This window comes from Schistocerca americana, chromosome 2, assembly GCF_021461395.2.
Source record: "Schistocerca americana isolate TAMUIC-IGC-003095 chromosome 2, iqSchAmer2.1, whole genome shotgun sequence".
Classification (NCBI taxonomy): domain Eukaryota; kingdom Metazoa; phylum Arthropoda; class Insecta; order Orthoptera; family Acrididae; genus Schistocerca; species Schistocerca americana.
The window spans coordinates 731,124,044-731,133,265 of record NC_060120.1 but is presented as its reverse complement, the minus strand read 5'-3'; positions in this window follow the sequence as shown (position 1 = coordinate 731,133,265).

The window sequence follows — 9,222 nt, the reverse complement described above, 5'->3', positions numbered from 1 at the left end:
TGTTACAATTTATTCAAAAACAGGGGAGGCAGTCGTGGGAGGCGGCGGCAGGTGTCGGCAGCCAGGTGCAGACAGCATCCGTGGGCGTCACGCCAGAAACTGCGTGCCGCTCTCTCTTCCACGTTTCTTGCAGTGCCTCTCCCAACTTTCTTCTCCAACAGTAGTTAGTCAGTTGGGCGCCCGATTCTTTCTTCTCGGAAGGTCTGGGTCAGCGACACTTTCTTCGTAAGGCCGTCACTTTCCCACTCGCTCCGAACAGTGTCCGACATGCATACAATACTGAACAGTAACCTGGCAGTCCACATTGTGAGGACGCTGACTGGCGTTTTCCCTGAAAGGATCTCCCGGGTAGTTGGCACGGGCGCCACTTCAGACTCATGACTGCCGCATTTATCCTAGTAGTGCCATAATGGTCAGTCTTGTGCCTGCTAATGTTATCAGTGTATGTCAAAGTAGCGTTTTTTTTTATTTCGATAACCTCAGGTTTCACTGAAGTGGCAGGAATGAAGACTTGAATACGTTCACTGTCCAGATGGAAGCAAAACCTGGGCCTAAAATAAGTTGGGAAGAAGTTCCAAATAATTTTGGTAAATCAGAAGTTACGTTATCCTAAATTTCACGGACAATATTACCCTATTCTTATTGGCGGTACCCAAATATCACACCAGAAAAAAATGAAGAACTTGTCTACTTAAACTAGTTGGGAACACTGTCGCCACGTTCATGAAGTCTTCCACTTTTCCCTAAGACATCCCGAAACTTCGGATCACGTTTCCATAAGATTTGAAACAATAGCTGGTAAAGTCAATCGTTCCACCTATTCTCGCTGTTGTGAGCTGAAATGAAATGACTGTATGGCATATCGCCTTCGGGGTTCGGCCGCCGTACTTCAAGTCTTTTTAGTTGACGCCACTTCGGCAACTTGCATGTCAATGATGATTAAAATCTACATCTACATCTACACCCATACTCCACAAGCCACCTCACGGTGTGTGGCGGAGGGTACCTTTAGTACCCCTATCGGTTCTCCATTCTATTCCACTCTCGTATTGTTCGTGCAAAGAAAGATTGTCAGTTTGCCTCTCTGTGGGCTATAATCTCTCTGATTTTTCCTCATGGTCTCTTCATGAGATATATGTAGGAGGGAGCAATATACTGCTTGACTCCTCGGTGAAGGTATGTTCTCGAAACTTCAACAAAAGCCCGTACCGAGCTAATGAGCTCTCTCTTGCAGAGTCTTCCACTCGAGTTCATCTATCATCTCCGTAACGCTTTCGCGATTACTAAATGATCCTGTAACGAAGCGCGCTGCTCTCCGTTGGATCTTCTCTATCTCTTCTGTCAACCCTATCTGGTACGGATCCCACACCGGTGAGTAGTGTTCAAGCAGTGGGCGAATAAGTGTACTGTAACCTACTTCCTTTGCTTTCGGACCGCAGTTCCTTAAGATTCTTCCAATGAATCTCAGTCTGGCATCTGCTTTACCGACGATTAATTTATATGATCATTCCATTGTAAATCACTCCTAATGCCTACTCCCAGATAATTTATGGAATTAACTGCTTCCAGTTGCTGACCTGCTATATTGTAGCTAAATGATAAAAGATCTTTCTTTCTATGTATTCGCAGCACATTACACTTGTCTACATTGAGATTCAATTGCCAATCCCTGCACCAAGCGTCAATTCGTTGCAGATCCTCCTGCATTTCAGTACAATTTTCCATTGTTACAACCTCTCGATATACTATAGCATCATCCGCAAAAAGCCTCAGTGAACTTCCGATGTTATCCACAAGGTCATTTATATATATTGTGAAGAGCAACGGTCCTACGACACTCCCCTGCGGCACACCTGAAATCACTCTTACTTCGGAAGACGTCTCTCCTTTGAGAATGACATGCTGCGTTCTGTTATCTAGGAACTCTTCAATCCAATCACACGTTGGTGTGGTAGTCCATATGCTCTTACTTTGTTCATTAAACGACTGTGGGGAACTGTATCAAACGCCCTGCGGAAGTCAAGAAACACGGCATCTACCTGGGAACCCGCGTTTATGGCCCTCGGAGACCCGTGGACGAAAAGCCCAACGGAGGAGACACAATACCCAGTCGCCTGCCGGGAATCGAACCCGGGCTCCCTTGTGTGACAGGCGGTAACGCTACCGCAGAGCTACTTTTTTTTCGCTATACAAACTGGTATTGACGCAGTCGATGAAAGATTGTGGCAGAAGCGATGCAAACAGTAAAATATGCGAATCTAGAACTTCAAATTAGCACACGAATCTTGTACACGAGGTTTCACACAAAACAAAATTTCGAAATCGGATACACGTGGGTGTTGCACGGATTTTTCACTTTGGTGTTTCTGTGGACATTTCGACACTGGGGTGCTGAAGAAGAATACTGCAACGTGAGTTTGTCTCAATAAGATCACCAAAATATATAGCACCAACAAAGTACTTCTTCTGCCTGTTGCAGCTGACAATGACTTAAAGGGGAAAACCCTGTTAAGTGAAGAAGGCCAAAGAAATCCAGATGAAGCTGCATATCACGATTTTTCCTATGTCTATAAGGAGCGCATTAATGGAGATGTACAAATACAGGATGTTCCGATGTCAACCGGCGCGCTTGACATTGCATAACGTCACCAGCAGACGTCTTATTATCCTTTAAAAACGAATTGGCTACTACAGGGAAGGCACATGACAACACATTGCTAGAGATAATAAGTTATTAACTGATTGACTGCTTTCTTGCTTGTTTTCCAGAACGACTGTTGTATATTGTCAACAAATATAAAACAAAATGAAATTCATTGATTCTGTTGTATTACATTTAAAAGTCAGTAGAAGTATAATCAGTCAGGTTTTCTCCTAACCAACTGCGAAGGGACGCTAATGAGTAGGTAGAGGTTCTTTAAGGTGTTAAACTAGCTGCAATTAGGAGAAGAAAACTGCATCGGCCGAGAATCGAACCCGGGACGGCCATGTGGCAGGCGAGCATTCTACCAATTTTATTTCTTTTTACCTTTTTTCGTATTTCATGCTAAACTTTTAAAAAATATAACATCATTCTATGATTCGAACCCGTGTTGCTCTTGGCCGCAGTCACATGCCCTTTTTCTCCAAAGCACTTATTTAAGTCAATCAATTAAAATAAAACAAAAGAAGTCATTTCTAAAAAAAAAACAAAAGGGTTAATCAGAAAAACGTATGTGAAAGAATATAGCGTTAATTTTAACGTGTCCATACCTTCTTTCCTCCGACACTTCTACATAGTAGAATATTTTAAATACAAACAAGAGTGTCCACAAAAAAAGAGGGGGGGGGGGGGGGGATTTCAACTCATCCAACTCCTTGTCGATGAAAAACAAGATACAGCATATTAGAAAAAAGCTCACGATAACGTGGCATGCTGAGCCACGTCCAATGGGCTGTGGCTATAGGTTGCGAAAAGGTACACGGATCTGCTTTAGTATATCCACTCACCATCACATAATGGACATAATGTCCAACAAGCCGCGTGATGGTGCTTTTCTTCGATCGGGGAAAGAAGGTTGAATCGGGACGCACGAGAATCTCCCCTGAGATAGCCGCCTCCGACGTCCTGAGGAGAAAAGCCAGTTGTCGGCGAAGCCATCTCCAATGGCCATGACCGCCGATCAACCGATTATATAATGTATCAGTTTCACGGCAACGATTGCAACGATCCGTCACATTGAGGCCAATACGAAAAAGTCGCACGTTGGTAGGTACAATATCATGAACAACTTGGTACCACGAGGACGCCACTTCCATGGGGAAAATCTGGAGGCTAACGTTAGGCCAAACAATCTTCCAATTCCTTTCTGGCGACAGTGCTTCCACAGAGGGAATACTATGAGGAATTGGCCAGCGGCTTAACAGCATTTTTAAGGAGAGATTCGTTTGGGAAAGGATATTTACTCCTAAATAACTGACTTCAAGAATAAATTCCTTAACGTGCCGTAGTTTATAACTAATCCTACCAATATTAAAGTCGCCGGTCGGACACTGTCATGAAGGCGAGCTGTAAGTGACTGGCAGGCGCGTAGACATGTTAAAACGGTGCGACGGGTGAATAAGGCAGAAGCCTTAACCCGAATGTCAGGGAGACCCAACCTCCCAGCAGACGGGGGCGTGCCATGACCCCATAAACGCACGCGAAATATAGAGTTGCGCCAGATAAACCTACCAGTTAAATGAAATTACAACGAAATGAATACCCCTAGCTGCATACAGTCATTAATATTAGTCAACGAGGACAGTTGAAAATATGTGCCCCGATCGGGACTAGAAAACGGGAACTCTTTCTTACATGGCAGACGCTCTATCCATCTCTTTTTTTTTCCTTTTATCTCATTTTGTTCGCTTTAGTGCATTGCATCTGCTCGGGGCGGACGTCTTAAGATACCCTTTCAGTTCGTTGTTGATCGATTAACACATTTTTTTTTTTTATTACAAAGGGTAGCTAATCCTCTGACCGAACACGCTGAGCTACCGTGCCGGCTTCTGAGCCACATATATATACGGAAAGATTACATTTAAAAGTCAGTAGTAGAAAGATTTGTGCAATAAAATAAGCCTTACTTAACACATACGTTTCCATGGCCCGGTCCTTATGGAGAAGTGAGAGGGAGCGACGCTCGTGTTCAATGATTGCTCCCTGAATCTTATCAGTGACAGACTTCCAGCTTATCGTAGCCATCTTTAGCACACAACTGTCATTTATAGCACCTAACGATCGATATCGGGTAACCTTCAAAGCCCATGGAATTTCGACAGCGTCACATCATCGCAAACTGAGTAAGCGACAATTCTGATCATCAACCCGCGCTCTCGTAAGACAACAAAAGGCATCCAAATTGTCCTTCTGCAGTGGTATATCATCACGGGTACGAAGAAGAACGCTAACGTCATCAACATATGCACGAACGGTAAACCCTTCTCCCAACAGCGACCAGCCATCCAAACGAGGAGCTATAGATCGCAATAAGGGTTCCAGAAACAGCACGTAGAGCGACATAGATAATGGACTCCCTTGAAGGACGCCCTGACACACTGCGATGGGGGAAGTAAGAAGGCCATTTACGTCAATGGACTCCCGAATACCAGTAATTAGAGAGCTAAACAGCCATCGCGCAGCATTGTTAAAACCAACAGTCGTCAATACTCGCGTAAGGAATCCGTGATTAACGCAGTCGAACGCGTGGCGAAAATCAATGAAAAGCAAAGCGCTTGGCATGGGAATGGTGGAAGCAAGCGAAGTCAGATCACTACATTCAGCAACGAGACTCAGGAGAGTACGACCCGGAAGACAACTTTGATGGCTCGCGATGATGGTAGCCAACAATATCGATAGTCGGCTATTTACCGCCCGAGCCACTATTTTATAATCATGGTTGAAGATGGATGTCGGGCGGACCTGGTCCACAGGCAAACGTCCCGGATTTTTGGGGATCAGGTCAATTTTAGCAACCTTAAATCTGGGCAGGAGAAGGCCTCCGTGGAATACTTCGTTCAGTACAGAAGTTATCGTATCTCCTATCAGGGGCCAAAATCGAATATAAAATTCTTTGGGCAGGCGATCGCAGCCAGGCGATTTGTGGAAGGGAGAACGAGCCACAATATCCTGGAGAGTTGGAGTAACAACACTATCAAGGATGGAGGTAAAATCAACAGACGGTGGACCGTCTGAATCCACTTCAGTATAAAGTTCGGAAAAGTACTGGTGAAGTTCACGGGTGATATCAGATTGGGAGGACCAATCACGCCCATCTAGAGAACGAATGGTAGAAAGACACGTCCTTTGAGATCGCTTATGAAGCCGAAGAAGATGATAGAGAGAGGTTAACTCATCCTGTAGGATTGAACGAGGCTGGGAACGCAATGTGACACCATCCATTTGCCTACCTTCGAGTTGTAGAAGTTTTGCCTTCTCACGGTGGACGTCGACGACTCTCAAGTGGGCATCACGAGCATTATTGTAAAGATCGCTAAGGACAGCATAATAAAATTCCCTAGTTCGCCTTATTTCAGCCCCTTTTTCAGGGCTAAAATGCTTGAGTGTTTTTCGAATCCGGGGTTTATCAAAGGTAACCCACCATTATAGAAGTGAGGAATAGCGCTCGTGGGACTTGGTTGTCCGCCGCCATACGTCTGCGATGATGCCTTCCAGAGGCGTCCGTGAGATGTAGAGTGTTTGGCTTCCACAAAGGGCGCGAAAGATGGACCCGCTGCGAGACGTGGTTAAAAGTCATTGAAACAACACTGTGATCAGTAAAACTGATAGGAATCACATCAGTCAATAGAAGCTGACTACATATGGGGGCAGATAAATAAAAACGGTCCAGTCGGCTGCTTGAAGTAGCTGTAAGAAACGTAAACCGCATCAATGTAGGATATCTGCAAACCCAAGCGTCTTGGAGATTCAAGGACGTCACCATATCATTAAGTTCACGATAGTATGTATAATTGGGGGTCTGATCTACATCACGTAAGGCGCAGTTAAAATCGCCCCCCAACAAAACCTTCCGCGAGTGTCGTCTGTGTAAATAAACAACTTCCTCCTTATAAAACCTCACGCGATCGGATGAACGACCGGATCCAGACGGAGCGTAAAGAAAAATTAAGGTGGGGTCATAAAAAAACTACAGCCTATACCGCGACCATCATCTAGCGTTTCGAAGTCCGTCAGCGGGATTCCATCTCGATAAAGCAAAGCCATACCAGTAGAATTTTCAGGAGCGACATTGGAAAACATGGAGTATCCAGGAAGACAAAACACGTCAAATAATACCTCTTGCAAACAAACGATGAGCTTGAGAATCATAAGTAAACTGGTGTAACGCAGCAAGCCCTAATTGGGAACATATCCTACTAACATTGAGGGTTAGAAATGTATATACCTGCATCCATAGCACATGAAATGTCAATGAAACAGCACTAAGGAAAAAGCAAAGCACTCATCACGTCCTTCTCTCCACAACGTCCGGAGACGGGGGAAAGAAGGTATAATTCCAGTCCCCCCCCCCCCCACCCCGGAAGCCGAGGAATCCTCGTTTCTCCTTTTACGACGCGCCGCTGCGCGTGCATGTTGAAAACGCTGTTTCACAGCACTCCGTGGAAACATACACTCTTGGTGTGGAAAGGTTGGGGGCACGTCAAGCTCCGATTTGATAGAGGAACCAACGCACTCATCGGAAATCGGGGAACACAACTCAGAACGACTAACAGCAACATAAGGTACAGAAGAGACAGGTAATGCAGTGCCGGTGTCGGATGGCATCTCCTGATCATCAGGAAGTGAACCCGTAGAATCCTGTTGCTCCACCGTCTCAGCGGAGAGGAGAGGTGGTATTTCACTGGAACACTGTAAAGACTGGCCAGCAGGCAACGTCTCTGCCGGAACGTCTGAACGAACGGGAACCGTCGCGTCTACGAGTGAAGTGGGGGAGGCAGATTCAAGACACGTTTCATCATCAACAGAAGCAGCTACATCACTCTGTTATTACTGGAATCGCAATTAACGTCAGTGGACAGCTTATTACCGCCAGAAGGCACACCCTCTGTCAATGCCGTATCAGAAGAACGAGACTGGTGTGGGGGGTCCTCGAAATCTGTACCGTCCTCAGTCCGCCGGCGTTTGACTTGCGCTGCAGGAGCGGTCGTCCCCTCATGGATAGACAGAATCAAAGTAAGCAGTATCTATCTGATCAGGTGTAACGCGGATAAATCAGTCAACCAATTGTTAATTTCTAAAGTGCCAGGTTGAACATGACCCGTACTCTTGTCAAAACTGAAACGAACAGTAGCTCGAAGAGGAACAAACTTAGGAGACTCGACGGACACCACGGCGCGGGCAGAAAACACCGCCACCAAGAGAAAAACGACAACCAACTCCGCTACGCAAGTACTATGTGACTCAGGCCGATACAGCGACAAGACTAAGTAGCTTCGAGACAAGCGTCGCTGCGGCACAGGGCGGAAGTCAACGAAGACCTGCTCGCTGGACGCGCAAGGCGACACTGAACGCAACGGAGGCGGACTGTTCTGAGTTATTCCAATACGATTCGAGTAGTGAAAATTCTGGACGGACAGACCTAATTACGAAGCCTCGTGTATGTTCCTTTTTGACCATGTCAGAATATTTACGGCCAGAAAAGTTACATGAATAGTTGGGTTGTTTGGGGGAAGAGACCAAACTACGAGGTCATCGGTCTCGTCGGATTAGGGAAGGACGGGAAAGGAAGTCGGCCGTGCCCTTTCAAAGGAATCATCCCGGCATTTGCCTGGAGCAATTTTGGGAAATCACGGAAAACCTAAATCAGGATGGCCGGACCCGGAATTGAACCGTCATCCTTCAGAATGCGAGTCCAGTGGGCTAACCATTGCGCCACCTCGCTCCGTAGTTAACTGAATACCATATTCTCCGCGTTATCGGCTTCTCAACGTGGGCGCCCCTTAGTACCTTCAGTAGAATCATATTGCCACAATCTCAGCACAACATATAGACAAACACATAACATGGTCCGGCGAAACAGGTAGTAGACTGCTGAGGAAACAAAATATCTGTAGCAATAAGAGACACTATCTCTCTCTTTCCCAGCATTAATCCCGACTTGCGGGGTCTGCTGGTTAATCGGATGTGATTGTTAATTTTAAAGTGTGGCCGGATGCCCTTCCTGTGGCCACCCCGTACCCTCCCCCCCCCCCCCCCCCCCCCTGCCCCCAGGAAGGAATTAGTGTACCCCAACTGTCTGCATCTAGTGTAATCCATGGAATAGTGCGAATATGTTGGGTTGTCTGCGAACCGTGTAAATGAGGCGGAACGAGGGGGCCAGCCCGGCATTCACCTAGGGGAATGTGGAAAACCGCCTAAAAACCACATCCAGGCTGGTCGGCACACTGGCCTCTGGGCGGATTCGATCCGGGGCCGGCGCACCTACCCGAGTTCAGGAAACAGCGCGTTAGCGCTCTCGGTTACCTTGGCGGGTAGCAATAAGAGCACTGATCAACCAGAAGTACGACCACCGACCAACTATCGAATGGGGAAGGTGCGCGATCTATCTGAGTTTGACCGAGGGCAGATTGATGGCCCAGAGGCTCAGGACTAGCATTTCGGGAATTGCACGACTTCTCGGTTGTTCGAGGAGTGCTGTGGCGAGTATCTTCAGTACATGAAGAAACCAAGGTGAAGCCACG